The sequence below is a fragment of the Microtus ochrogaster genome, unplaced genomic scaffold (assembly GCF_000317375.1).
Source record: "Microtus ochrogaster isolate Prairie Vole_2 unplaced genomic scaffold, MicOch1.0 UNK20, whole genome shotgun sequence".
NCBI lineage: Eukaryota > Metazoa > Chordata > Mammalia > Rodentia > Cricetidae > Microtus > Microtus ochrogaster.
The window spans coordinates 4,108,590-4,123,293 of NW_004949118.1; the positions used below are offsets into that span (position 1 = coordinate 4,108,590).

The following is a 14,704-nucleotide window of genomic DNA, read 5'->3' on the forward strand; positions in this document are numbered from 1 at the left end:
GAGGACACGGACACACACACAGAGACACACACTCGGAGAAGGCTATGGGATGACACACACAGAGACACACACTCGGAGAAGCTATGGGAGGACACACACACATACAAAGAAAGCTAAGTTTCAGCTTAGGGGAACACTAAAGTAATGCAGCCGTGGCAGGACATCCAGGATGGTTGGCACCAGCGGAAGCGAAGGGCAGAGCCTCTTCAGTAGAGCCTTCAGTGAGTATGTGTCAGCGCCACCTCGATTTCAGGCTCCTAGTCCCCACACTATAAAATAATGTGTCTAGTTTAAAGTCGCCAGCTTATAGTCGGCTGCCCCAGCAGCCCGAGGAAAGTCACAGAGCCAGGACTATGGAGCCGACAAGGGAAGGCGTCAACCTGCCTGTCCAACGGCTGACCGTCCTCTCAGATTTCCATCAGGATGGCCGGGCCAGCATGGGACACTACAGAAGAAGGATTGCTATGGCCCAAAGCAGGCCCCGGCAACAAAGGCAGTATAAGAGGAGAGAGGAAGGAACTGGTCAGCACGGTTCACAGGCTTGGTCTTCAACTGACTGCCCTGTTCCCAGCAGAAACGGGGTCCCTAAAGACTTTCATTGAGGAGACCACTCTGGAGCAGGTTGCAGCTGATCCCACGGGACCAGGATCCTTATGTAGCTGCTGACTCTTCTCTAAGAACAGAAGGCCCACCTCACATGCTACCTAGCCATTTGCTTTTGCATTTACACTAAACTACATTAAAAGTCACCCAAGGACAGAGATTTCCTACAGGAAGCCTGAAGAGGTCAACCTAACTTAAAAAAAAAAAAAAAGAGTCCCACTGTTTATATGCCTAACTGTCAGGAATTCATCACCACCCTTAGACACAGTGAGGTAATGCTACAAAAATATTCTGCAAACTCTAGGACCCAGCCCACTTCTCTAAGACACGATTAGCGAACAGCCTAGGAAACTGATCATCCACACAGGAGAAACAGGACAGGCCCTCTGCTCATATTGACCATGAAGCTAAATCCAATTTCACTTAAGAACTTAATTGTGTGAGTCAAACATTCAATTACGTTAGAACAGGTTCTTAAGCTTAGAGAGTATAATACAAGGATGAAGCTCATAAATTTAAGCACAATATAATAAAAAATCTCTATTCTCGAAAGAGGCACCAAATGATAAAAAGAGGCCAATCTGGAAGAATATATGTAACTGATACAGGGGATGCCCTGGCCATGTTCATGAAGATATCCCTACTAAGAAAAATTAAATAAAGAGTTGGGTGTGGTGGCATGCGCCTTTACTCCTGCAGAAGCAGGTGGATCTCCGTGATTCTGAGGTCAGCCTGATCTACATAATCAAGTTTCGGGCCAGCAAGGCTATAGAGTGGGACCCAGTCTCAAAAACAACCACCAAGCAAGAGCACAATAAATAAGAGACATATACTGTTATGATTTTAGCCAGCACTTCCGGGTTCCAGGGACACGCATGTGCAGACAAGCCTTCAGGCAAAAGCACCTAGCCGCCCGGGAACCTTAAAAGGCCCTGCGTGACCCAAGTGTAGCATGGTTGCATCACCTACGTATGACGTAGCTACGTAAGCCCTTGTGTGCATGCATGAGCTCCATCATCTGCGTACGACGTAACTACCTCATCCCCCTGTGCGCATGCGCTCGGCAGCCTTTTAACGCTGGACACGCCATCTTCAGCCCTCTCCTGCACACTGACTTCCCCAGGCCTGTACACGTACGCCTCCTCTAATAAACTCCTAAGCGGGTTTGTTGTGTGTTTCGTGTCTCCTCACTCGCGCCAGGTAATGTCACATACACCATAAGATGCTCTCTGACTTCAGATGCCAACTGGAGGCTGCAAACCGAAGCCATAAAGCATACACTGTGCTACTCAAGTCTAACCATTCAAGACTTGAAACCAACCATACACAAAACAAAAATTTCACAAACATATCAACTGTTACAATCAGCGTGGAAAAGCATTTGTTATTACCTAAGGAAACAGCGCACATAAAGAATCCGAATGGACGTTTCCTCAAAGATGAGCAAATGGCCAATAAGCAAACATCACTAGACATCAAGATGAAGGATGTGAGGCAAAGCCACCAAGAGACATGCAGTCACATTGATGGCTACCATCAAATGAGAGAACTGTAAGCAGGGTGTGTGATGGCTACCATCAAATGAGAGAACTGTAAGCGGGGTGTGTGTGTGTGTGTGTGTGAGAGAGAAAGAGAGACAGAGAGAGAGACAGAGACAGAGAGACACGCAGGAGGGGATGTATGGGTGGCCAGCCCGGTCTGTACATGGAGCTCCAGTCCAACAAGAGTTACAGTATGAAACCTGTCTTAAAAATACTAAAATAGAATAAAGTTTAGGCAGGGCTCCGGAGCAATTAGTACCTTGGTGCACTACTAGTTACAAGTAAAACGGCACGGCCACTGTGGAAAAAAACATCACATTTCCTCCAAAAAAAAATTTAAAGTAAAGCTACCACAGAATCCAGCAATTCCACCTCTAGACAGACTGCCTTGTACATCTGTGTTCGTAGTACAAACACAGGAGTGATTCCCATGTCCATCAGCAGACAGAAACACAGACATGTGGCTTAATCGCCCCATGGACCAATATGCAGTTTCTGAAAGAATGATAATCCTGATACATACTGCCACGTGGCCAGAACATGGAGGACGACATGCCAAGTGAAATAAAGCAATAAACTCCCAAGTGGAGCTCTTGCCTTGCCTCTACTGCATGCGAACGTTCAATCCCAAGCATTTCCGAACACAGCAAGGCTCCCTAAGTCTACCGTAAGAGATAGCTGCACTGTGTCTCCGTAGCTCTGCATTCTCCAAAATGGAACACATGTAAAGCTGCATTAAGGAAAACTGCTTCAATTATTATGGACTTCTTCAGCTTGCTATTTTATGTTCCACATTTTCTGTCTGAACAAAAAAATAAAGAATTCAAATGCACTAATTCTCATTGGTGTGGCTATTCTACGTTTGCTTTCTAAAAGTCAACACACAGGGAGGAAGAATGATAAAGGGGCGAGGTAAGAACATCACTGTTGACAATGACCAGCTGGGCAGCTAAGCTGGAGGTCCTTGCAAAATCATTGCACTGTTCTCGCCAACGCTATACATATAATTGTCGGTGACTAAGATAAAAGAAAATGAAGTCCAATGAGCTACCACTCATGTAAAGACTTCTACCTCCCTAACCATAACTGGGAAGGTGGGTCCTGTCTCACTGGAGTCAGCCCCTGGGGACAAGCCAACTTGGTTCCAGTAGCAGGGATTTCTGCACTGCACTTCAGAATTCCAGAATAACCCAGGCAAACCGAAGAGGTCAAGGGACTCCCCTGAAAACCCCATGCCGCTCCTCAGCAGCTTCCCTAAGACTGCTGCCTTCTCCCAACAGCTCACCTGCCAGGGCACGCCCAATCCAGAGCTCCACCAAGCCAAGAACACACAGCCCTGGCCTCCAGCTGCCCCGAGCCAGCTTGTTCCCAAAGCCATTTAACTCTCCATTAACTTGATTTGATGAGTTGCTGGACGGCCACCAAGTGCACTGAGAAATAAAGTCCCAAACAGCAAGCACATCATAATTTCAGCATAGCCATTACTGGTCCGTGCGCCTCTGTAGCGTTGGCAGCAAAGCAAACCACTCTCGGTGTTGCCTTTCCTCTCATCCTCCCCGCTTTGTGTGCTGCGTTGCCTGGCGCTCTGCTGCGGTGTTTCTTCAGCTGTTCTTCCATTTATTTTCCCCGTCCAACAATCTTTTACCTACTTGCCACTTGCTGTTGCCATCCATATAATTTTTGTCCTGGAGAAGCATCCAGTTCCTCCTATTAATGAATCCAACTAAAAAAAAACACATCTTTTGAACATCTGGAGTGCTAACAATGGCGTCAAGGGCACTTGCTATTCTAAGTAATTTTTCTGAAGTCAGGAAAAGCAGAAGCCAAAACAAAGGACACTGATGAATGGCTCAACCCAGTGTCCTCATTAATTCTTCCTGGAAGGTTGGGAAGGGAACAGCCAGACACAATTACTATGGGTTAATTAAAACCACTGTAATTAGCCAGGGTCCTATAGACCACACTTCTGACTTCATCAGACAACCCCAAACTCTCACCCACTTCCACCTGTCTACTACAACCCCATCTTTGCAAGCATCGAACTGTGTCGGACCCTGGACACTCTCCTCAAGCTTAAGAAAATCTTGGGCCTGCCAACTAATTCTGTAAAAGGAGAGTTTAGGGTTGTTCCTGGAAATACTTAAATCCCTGGTGAGAAACCCTAAGAGGCAAAAAAAAAAAAAAAAAAAAAAAAAAATCTGGTTTACTGTTCCCTTTCATTTTGAGGAAGAGAGGAACAACTGCTGGAGATAAGGGCAGACCAGGCCCACAGTGCCTGCCCTGAGGAAATCTGTTCTCCCACTTCCTAAATCAATTACCCAAGATTCCAGCTCTTAATCTCCCTAGGCCTGGGGGTATCTGCCTGATAATGGCAATAAAATAATCAATCAGCAGCCAGCCTGCCTCCCAGGGCTGTTAAGTGCAAATAAAGCCAATACTGAGCCATTATCCCTTTCTCAAGGAGTTCTCCAAGCTTAAAAGCTGAATGCTTTGAAAGAGATACAAATAGCATTGAAAGTTCCCAGCAGACGGAAATGGCAGCATTTAAGAAGAGGGAAATGCATGCGTGTGTGTGTGTGTGTGTGTGTGTGTGTGTGTGTGTGTGTGTGGCAGGCAAATCTCAGTGAGTTCTGGGCCAGCCTGGTCTACAAGAGCTAGTTCCAGGACAGGCTCCAAAGCTCCAGAGAAATCCTGACTCAAAAAAAAAAAAAAAGAAAAGAAAGAAAAGAAAAAGCAAATGCTAATGGTCCCACTGTTGAACTGCATCGTCATACTGCACTCCATAAATATGTGCCAACATTATGCCAATTAAAAAAAATACAAGATGAGAAGCACAGAGATCTCAAAGCTTAAAAAAAAATGATTATTTAAATAATAAATATTGCTTTGTTCTTAAAAATAAAAGAGTGGAGCCAGGTGTGGTGGTGCATGGCAGTTGGGGTGGGAGGGGGGAGGGGGAAGGCAGAGGTAGGAGGATCTCAGAGTTCGGAGCCAGCCTAGTCCTTCCTACAGAGAGAATTCCACGATAGAGAAGTCTTATCCAAAAAAAAAAAAAAAAAAAAAAAAAAAAAGGCGGGCAAGGGGGCACACACCTTTAGTCCCAGCACTTGGGAGGCAGAGCCTGCCCCATCTCAGTTGAGTTCCAGAACAGCCAGAGCTAGTGCAGACTAGCTGTTCTCCTGCCTGCTTTGTCAAACAAAAGGTCAGCCTATGTATGTATGTATGTATGTATGTATGTATGTATGTATGTGAACGTCCTGCTCCAGGACGCGACGGTCTCATCAAAGAGAACAAGGATCAAGCATGGGTCCTGGGAATGTCCTGTGCCATTTGTACCCTCAAGTTGCTAACGCAGGAAATATTTGGGTATGAAATACATTAGGGTTTGTTTATACAAGGGAACCACGATACATGCCGCACACACACAATACATGCATACATGCAGCACACACACGCAGCATACACACAATACATACATCACAAGGCGCATGCTCACACGTGAACGTCTCTAAAATCAGGTCACGGCCAATGACTTGGCATGGTTTCACTAGCTGCAGGTTTGATTTTAATGACAGACCTTCTAATCTCTGGCCAAGACCGTGAAAACTGGTTTGTCTCCAGACAGTAGCCATTCCCAGGCTGTTTGTGACGTAGCAACAGGATTGTAGGATTCTTCATCTTTCTCTGTTTATTTTGAATGCATGCCGTCTTACACAGGCCGGTAGACAGGTGTACACACTTCAAACGTAACATCCTCATTCTCTATGGGTTTCTCTCTGGCAGAGAGAAAGACATCTTGATTTTTGAAAGTGCCTTGGACCCCTAGACTCACTGCTATTCCCTATGTATGGACCACTCTGCCACTAACAGACACTGTGTGCCCAGGGAGTTAGATCCTCCTTGCCCTGGGGTTCAATTTTCTCACCAAGTTGGGTGAGCAAGCCCCATCTAAATCACTGAGTTGTGCTGAGAAGGAAAAGACGGGCACTTAGATCACAGAGAGCCACACCCTACCGGCTCGGAAGTTTTAGCTGGTGGTGAGGTCTGGCCCCTCCCATCTCCACTGGAGTTCTCAGAAATGTACAGAGTAAGACCACCTAGGCTGGTCAACCATTCTTAACTCTGCCTAAGGCAAAATGCATCCTGCTGCCCTGATCCTATGGCTTTTTTTTTTTTTTAAAGAGTAAGTGTCTCAGGCTAGGCAGTAGTAGTCCATATCTTTAATCGCAGGACTAGGGAGGAAGAGACAGGTGGCTTTCTGTGAGTTCTAGGACAGCCAGGAACACACAAAGAAACCATGTCTTGAAAAAAAAAGGGGGGCTGTCTCTCTACATAGCCCTGGCTGTTAGTCTACAACTTACAAAGATCTGCCTGCCCCTGCCTCCCAAATGCTGCTATTAAAGGCATGCACCATGTTGAAAAGGAAGAAGGCAGAGGTAACCGCACCTGATTGGCTACTTTGCAATGGGTTCCACCTGGAATGACAGGACCACGGGCAACCAGGAAGACTGGAGGAAGGACTCCAGGGGGAAGGGCAGAAAAGGAGAAAGCCCAGAAGATGGCAGAGAGGGGTAGAATCAAGGATGGTGAGTATCGATTTCAAATGAACTTCTGACACAGGTCACCTTCCTGTACACTAGAATTGTGGCCTCTGGTTTCAAATTAATGGAAAGGAAACAGATGGCGTTATCCGTCCTTTTACAACTTCAGAAGTCATAAAAATATAAAACCCAGGACTGCGCTTTACTAACTCACTACAGTAACCACCCACAGTCGCTATGAGGTCTGCCTGGGCCTCCGCTTTGATGCAAAGAGGTCATTTGCCTAAACAAGGCACTCCAAAGAAAACCTCAATCGCAAAAAGCACCGGGTTTGGGGCAACTCGTATTTTACCCTTCTTGACTCTAACCCTGCACTTCCCCTCAGGCGGATCACACTTAAACTACAAAGAGGGAGCAATACAACTATGGAGTTGTGCACCGTTGTTAAACTCAACAGACCTGGGAGTTGCGAAAACCACTTGAAGAACCCTAAATTAGGCCTGGGTATCAAGAGTCTTCAGAAATACCTGGGGGTTTTGTTGTGTAATCAGGCCCAAACAGCATGGGGCCCGAGACTCAATGCGTCAGAGGCACTCTTTCCCCACCCGAGAAACCCATGCTACAAAGAAGCAACTTGTTCAAGCATGGGATGTCCCTCAGGATCTTCCTAGACACAGAGCTCCAAGTGTCACCTCAATTATTTCACAGGAGTCTTACAAAGTTTTTCAAGAGGTGAGAGCAAGCCGGGCGATGGTGGCGCACGCCTTTAATCCCAGCACTCGGGAGGCAGAGGCAGGCGGATCTCTGAGTTCGAGACCAGCCTGGTCTACAGAGCTAGTTCCAGGACAGGCTCCAAAGCCACAGAGAAACCCTGTCTAGAAAAACCAAAAAAAAAAAAAGAGGTGAGAGCAGAGGAGAAAGTGGTTGCTACCTGATGCTCATCTAGCTGATTTAAAAAACAAAACAAAACAAAACAACAACAAAGCACACAGGCCAGCCCACCCCTGAGAAAATGTACAATTCCTACACTTCGGTTTCCACAGGAGAACTGAGGAACAAGACGCGAGACCAGATGGAAGCCTGAAAGTAAGAACACACTTCTGTGACGCAAAACAGATCCCTGCTCCACCACCTCAATCGTGTCAGTCAAGCCCTTCAAGAGGAAGGAACCGGCAGCCCCTCTGGATGGCAAACACACAGGGACAACTTGGCTTTCCCACACACTTGTCTAGGTCAGTGGTTCTCAAGAGAGAGAAAGTCGAGCTCCACCCCTGCCCTAACACACCGAGAAATATCTGCAGACTTTTTTTTTTTTTTTTGACGGTCCCAAGCTTGGATCTGTGGCGGCACTGATAGCATCTAGTGGGAGAGATGCGTCTGACATCCCGTGGGGACAGCTCCTACCACAGGAAATTACCCATCCAGTATGTCACGCGCTCAGAGGCTGAGCAAGCCTGTTCTGAGCAGATACTGGGAATGAATTCCTCCTACAACCACCCCCTCATGCGCACCATGATGGTTCCGTGGGGGCTCCGTGACATGTGGGCCTCAATGTTTCAGTGATCACACAGACAGTATTTGTTTACAAATAAGCCCAATAACCTTGACCCAAAAAAAAAAAAAAAAAAAGCCTACATCCAAACCCCTGAAAACAGACAGAAAATGCTTGGCTTGCCTTCAAAACTAAAGGCAAATATTCCTGGTGACACCCCCGTAGTGACTCAGGCTCGCTGGGGAGAAGGATCCCTCTGACTCTCCTCCCACGGGGATGCTGGTGGGTTGCTGCGCTCTTCATCACTCAGAGTCACAGGGTCCTGCCGCATACAGCTGCACCTTTAATTTTCATGGTTCTTACATCTTAAAACGATTAATCCAGGGAAGACTTTTTCAGCAATTACTTCATGTTCCTCTCAGGCAGGAGAAAGCAACAGCGATGCCATTTGTGTGAATAAACACAAACACACACACACACACACACACACACACACGCACAGGGAACTCTCCAAGGGTCTGGTCTCCACAACTGAGGTTGTCTGGGAGTCCCCAAGTGTCCAGAACCCAACCCCAAAGCTCCTCCAAACACTCTTATTGCTTTTCCTAGTCCACTCTCTTCCCCTCCTCCCTCTGGAAGAGATGAGGCCAAATGCCATGGGCAAGACAAGGTGTCTATCCTTGATACTCTGAATTAAACAGAAACAGCTGCTCAATAACCACACTGGTTTGCCTCAACAACCCACTTACACCAGCACCCCGAGATGAATAGCATCCATATTCTGATGCCCAAGCATTTGATGGGCACCCCATACTTTCCATGTTCCCTGAGCCTGGTGAAACCACTGTGGGCCACAAATAAGTACAACCATGAGCCCCCATTCCCACACGGAATTCCTCCATCAACACAATTAACCAAGCTGTATAAACTAAGAAGGAGGAAGTTTAGGCCTCGCGGTGGTGGCACACGCCTTTAATCCCAGCACTCGGGAGGCATAGGCAGGCGGATCTCTGTGAGTTCGAGACCAGCCTGGGGTCTACAAGAGCTAGTTCCAGGACAGGCTCCAAAACCAGAGAAACCCTGTCTCGAAAAACTAGAAACAAAAAAAAAAAAGGAGGAAGTTTGCCTTTGGTGAAAGATTCTCGTTAAATGGGGGCTGGAGGGCTGGAAAGGAAGAAGTGGTTGGAGCTTAAATCCCTGGGAAGGTCTATAAACCACACTGATGCTTTAACGCAGCCAATCCACAGGGCACAGCCATTGCCGTGAGAGGCCTCCAGGGCACCGCAATGCTGTGGGTGTGGTTCCACCAGCTCACAGGGCCAACTTGGCACTGCCTGTGCCCAGTGGAGTGTGGCTGGAAGTTCAGGAACCTTACAATCAAGCGCAGCCCCGCTTACCACAGGCCAAACATGAAGCTTTTATGACTCATCGCCATTGTCAAAAAAGCAAACTTAACCTACAGTAGAATTACTGTCTCGCATTAACTGCCTTGAGGTCAGAAATCAGAATCAGAAATCCCTTAGAAAGAGATTTTTGAATAATGACATGGCTCTTTCTTGAGCAAGAGAAACAATTTTTGTTGTTGTTGTTTGTTTTTCCTGTCTCTCTGTGTAGCTCTGGCTGTCCTGGAACTCACTCTTGTAGACCAGGCTGGCCTCAAACTCACAGACATCCTCCTGCTTCTGCCTCCTGAATGCTAAAGGTGTGCGCCACCACTGCCCAGCTCCAAAGTTACAAATTTTTAATGAGTGCCCAACAGGCAGGGGTGGGCTATAAGCAATATGTACCACAAGGCTAAGATGTGATTGACAGTCCAAACATCCTGTGAGGGAACAGATACGCACATCGCTGGCTAGCTTAGACAACATCAGCATCACTGTTGGAGAATCAAGCCTATGCAGTTTGTAGAGAATGAGAAACAGAGCCACACAAAGACGCCCAGCTAATTTTTGGTGGGTAGTTTTGTTTTGTTTTTGAGAAAGGCTCACTATGTGGCTCTAGCTGGCCTGGAACTCACTATATAAACCATGCTAACTTTCAACTCATGGGGTTCTGCCTGCCTCTGCCACCTGAGCGCTAGGATTAAAGGTGTGTACCACAACCATGCCAACTCAAGACAAGAGTACAAAAAAAAAATGCAAATGGAGAGAAGGTATCATTGCCATGTGTGGTGCTGGGGCTGGCCCGCCACTGGTACATATAAAAAACAAAGCGAATAGACAAAGCCCAGGATCTAATCCACCTCTCATACAAAATGTTAACCTCAACTGAATTGTGAACCTAAATATGAAACTAAAAATTTTTAAAAATATTTACTTATTTTATGTATATAAGTGCTCCATCTCCACATGTAGCAGAAGGGGAAATCAGATCCCATTACCGACAGTTGTGAGTCACCATGCGGTTGCCGGGATGAACTCAGGTCCTCTGGAAGAGCAGCCAGTGAGTGCCCTTAGCCAGCCAGTGAGCCATTTCTTCAGTCGCTGAAACTGTAAAATCTTAAAGTGGGGGAAGGAGGGACACAGAAAACATTCCGTGTCTAAAGCTAGGTCTTCAGCTCTTAAAGCTGTGACCATAAAAGGGGACATCTATAAACAAGACTCCCTCAGAACCGAAACGAAGAGCTCAGGACTGAGTAAGACCCCGTGGAGAGGGTGAGACAAACTAGAGACGGAGACTCTGTTTGTGAGTTGTGTGTCTGCCAAAGGACAGCGTCGGGAACACGAGGAGAACTCTCAAAACGCAAAAGTAAAATAAATAGGGAATCCAACTGCAAAATCCAATGAGAGAAACACACGGAGAGAGTTTTCCAAAGGAGACACAGATGGGAAACGGCAACTATTGAAAACCGTGTCTGCTGGGTCCTTTAGTCTCAGCACTTGGGAGACAGAGACAGGAGGATCTCTGGGAGTTCAAGGCCTGCCTACCTGGTCTACACAGCGAGTTCCAGGACAGCCAGAGCCAAGAGGTGAAACAGTTGTGAAACAAAACAAAAATGGTGTTGCCTATGCTTGTGTTTGTCGAGGGTGTGGCTACCTTGGAATGCCGGAGCATCAGAGTGGAGACAGCCACCCTGAGGACTTTCTCTAGAGTTCAACATGCAACTCCTACACAAATCTAGGAATCGTTTGTTACCTTGGGTGTTTATCCCTGGGAAATAAAACCTCATGTTCCCACAGACACCCGCACACAACTCTTTGGAAGACACAGCTGCCTTCCTTGCCCTGGGATGCAAACTCAAAGCAGACCATTTCCAAGATGAAAGGGTGAGGTGTTATCACAGTGACCCATTATCCAAGACCAGGTGGGGCCAGGTGGGGCCAGACAGGGGCGCTATAATAAATTCAGTGCTGATGCTTGAGCTAGAAAGCATCAGAAGGAGAACTCTGAGCTCTGTAAGACTTCCCGACCCTCAGATGCCAGCTGTAAAGGTCAGGTCCCAGGCTACCTACATACAGCATCTGCCCAACTTGGCTAAACTACAAAATTCTCGCCAATTCTTTGCTACTATCACTCGTGGACAATTTCACTAGTGTTTTAACCATTTTATAAGAAGATGTGGGGCTGGAGAGATGGCTCAGTGGTTGAGAGCATTGCCTGCTCTTCCAAAGGTTCTGAGTTCAAGTCCCAGCAACCACATGGTGGCTCACAACCATCTGTAATAAGTTCTGGTGCCCTCTTCTGGTCTGCAGACATACACACAGACAGAATAATATATACATAATAAATAAATAAATAAATAAATAAATAAATAAATAAATAAATAAATAAGAAGATGCAAATCAAGCGTGACTAGCTGGGGAAGCTGGAGAAGGGAGGGTATGGGGACTTGAAGCTTGCCGTGGCCCCACACTCTCTGTGCTTTCGGAGTCACAGAAGACTTTGCTGCAAAAGCATGGCTGGTTATAGCATTGGCGACTGATGATAACTTGACCTTTACTTACCTTGTCTTTTTCTTCCAATGTCAGAATGGAACAGAGCCCCGTATGGTTGGCAAGCTCTCCATATGGCCACACCCTTAGCCAGATTAACACAAATACCCTTGACTGGCTCTTTCCTTGCCTTCTCCCCAAAGATAGAGGACCTACAGTCTCCTTGGCACCCTCGTCCCATGGGAGATTCTCCAGGTTTGAGATGAAGATGAGCTAGGAAGGGGTGTATGGATAAAGCGAGCACGGCTGTATGCATGTGGTCCCTCACTGACTGGATTTGTGACTCACAAAGGCGATCCCAAGTGAGGGGGGTACCTAATGATGACATCATCATCATCATCATCTTAGCTTGTGCAAACATACCCGATGATGTCAGTCCCTGTCCATGCTCTGTGAGACCGCTTCCACCGCTTTAAGGAGACAGAGTTCAGAGTTCCCGGACAGCTCGCCTGGTGAGGAGCTGGCAATAATTTAATTCCATCTCTAGTATTTTTGTGTAGGCACATCGAGAACCATGAACAGCTTTAACAAGTGTTCGACTGTCACATCCTTGACCAAGGCTTTACAGCCAAGGACATCCTGGACTAAAAGATTAATAAAGTTTCTTCCTCTGATGACAAGATGCTTTCTATGTCACGGACCTGGGGACATTCTGAAGAACCATCTAACATGTCTAAAAGCTCTCCCCTGCGTCACTCCCTTTTATGCAATCAAAAGCAATGACAGCAGGGCCACGGTGAACACCTTACCTGCCATCGGGACAGGTTCAGACTGTGCAAGCGAGACTGAGATCCAGTTGGTGCAGGGGTGGGGGGGAGGGGCCTCCAGAGAGGATTATCCACGCAAATCCCTGTAAACAAGTCTCAGAGATCAAGGACGCCGCCAGCAACTGAGTCCAGATGAGGACATTCCACAGTGAGGTTGAGCCGATGAAGGTCGCCAGAGCGCCTCCAAAGGCAACGTCGGTTTTTTGTGGATGGCTACCGATGATTCCAAAGCAGTCTGTCGCCTCTGTTAAGTTTGGTGCCACACTCAAAACCAGCGGACTTCTCTTGGAACGGGCAAAAGAGCTAAATGTTGATGTTCTTGGTGTCAGCTCCCATGGGGGAGGGGATGTACTGACCCTGAGACCTTCGTGCAGGCTCTGTCGGATGCTTGCTGCATCTCTGAAGTGGGAACAGAATTTGGTTTCAGCATGTATCTGCTTGCTATGGATGGCGGCTTTCCTGGATCTGAGGATACGAAGCTTAAGTTTGAAGAGACCACCAGCGTGACCATCCCAGCTCTAGATAACTACTTCCCTCCAGACTCGGGAGTGAGAGTCATAGTCAAGCCCAGCATGTTGCGTCAGCTTTCACCCTGGCAGTCAATATCATTGCCCAAAAAATGGTGTGGAAGGAACAGACCAGCTCTGATGATGAGGATGGGTCAAAGGAGCAAACCTTCACGTATCATGTGAATGACGGTGTGTACGGACCATTTAACTGCCTTCTTTATGACCACGCACATGTGAAGGCCCTGCTGCCGAAGAGACCCAAGCCAGATGAAAAGTATTCCTCGTCCAACATGTGATGGTCTTGATGGGACGGTCGAGCGCTGTAACCTGCCTGACATGCATGTGTGTGATTGCATGCTCTTTGAGAACAGGGGTGCACACACTGTTGCCGCTGCATCTACTTTCAATGGGTTCCAGAGGCCTTCTATCTATGTAATGTCGAGGCCAGGATGGCAACTCAGGAAGCGGATCCAGAGCCATGGCTTCCCACCAGAAGTGGAGGAGCAGGATGCTGGCACTCTACCCCCCCATCTTGTGCCCAGGAGAGCGGGATGGACCGTCACCCAGCAGCCTGTGCTTCCACTAGTATCAATGTGTAGATGCCATTCTTGTAGCTCTTACCTGCAAGTTTAGCTTGAATTAAGGGATTCGGGGGGAACCATTTAACTTAATTATCGCTAGTTTTGGAATGTCTTTGTAAGAACAGGGTTGGCACGGATGCCGTGTGGAAGGCTAGGAGATGGGTCACACTTACCTGTGTTCCTATGGAAACTTGGAATATTTGTTTTATATGGACCTTTATCACTTTTCAGACGTGATGCTAACGTGGGCCCCTCAGCTGCTGAGCAAGCATTTGTAGCTTGTACATTTGGCAGAATGGGCCAAAAGCTAATGTTGTGACCCATTTTAGAAATAAACTGTCTTGAAATTAAAAAAAAAAAAAAAAAAAGGACACTTGATGTATATGCACAGGCTAAGGACAGACCGTTCAGAAATTCCCTTCAGATTCTATGTCACTACACACCTATTATAGTTTGATTTACAAATAAATCATAGCAAGAGATTAACAAAATAATAGACAACACGCTGGAAAGAAAACACTGGTGTTATCTTTTTTGGAGTTTCCATCTTCTGTATTTACTTTCACAGATGGCCTACAACAATGGAAACCATGGAAAGTGAAGCCACAGATAAGGCAGGACGAGCAACTGTACTTTCAAAAGCCCAGCTATATCCTCACTGAGGAGACCTTGATACTTTTGGAACACACTCAGCATGATGTTTATGTACCCCATCTTTCCGGTGACCCCCCCATACCC

The 14,704-nt window shown here is 46.9% G+C and overlaps 1 protein-coding gene and 1 pseudogene across 4 annotated transcripts in view; one reads left to right on the plus strand and one right to left on the minus strand.

Annotated features, from left to right (window-relative positions):
• The window catches only part of LOC102001520, a 40,973-nt pseudogene extending 26,941 nt beyond the window's left edge, over window positions 1-14,032 (plus strand).
• Mtcl1 (microtubule crosslinking factor 1) overlaps window positions 1-14,704 on the minus strand; it is a 124,509-nt gene that overhangs the window by 86,745 nt on the left and 23,060 nt on the right. The window lies entirely within an intron of this gene.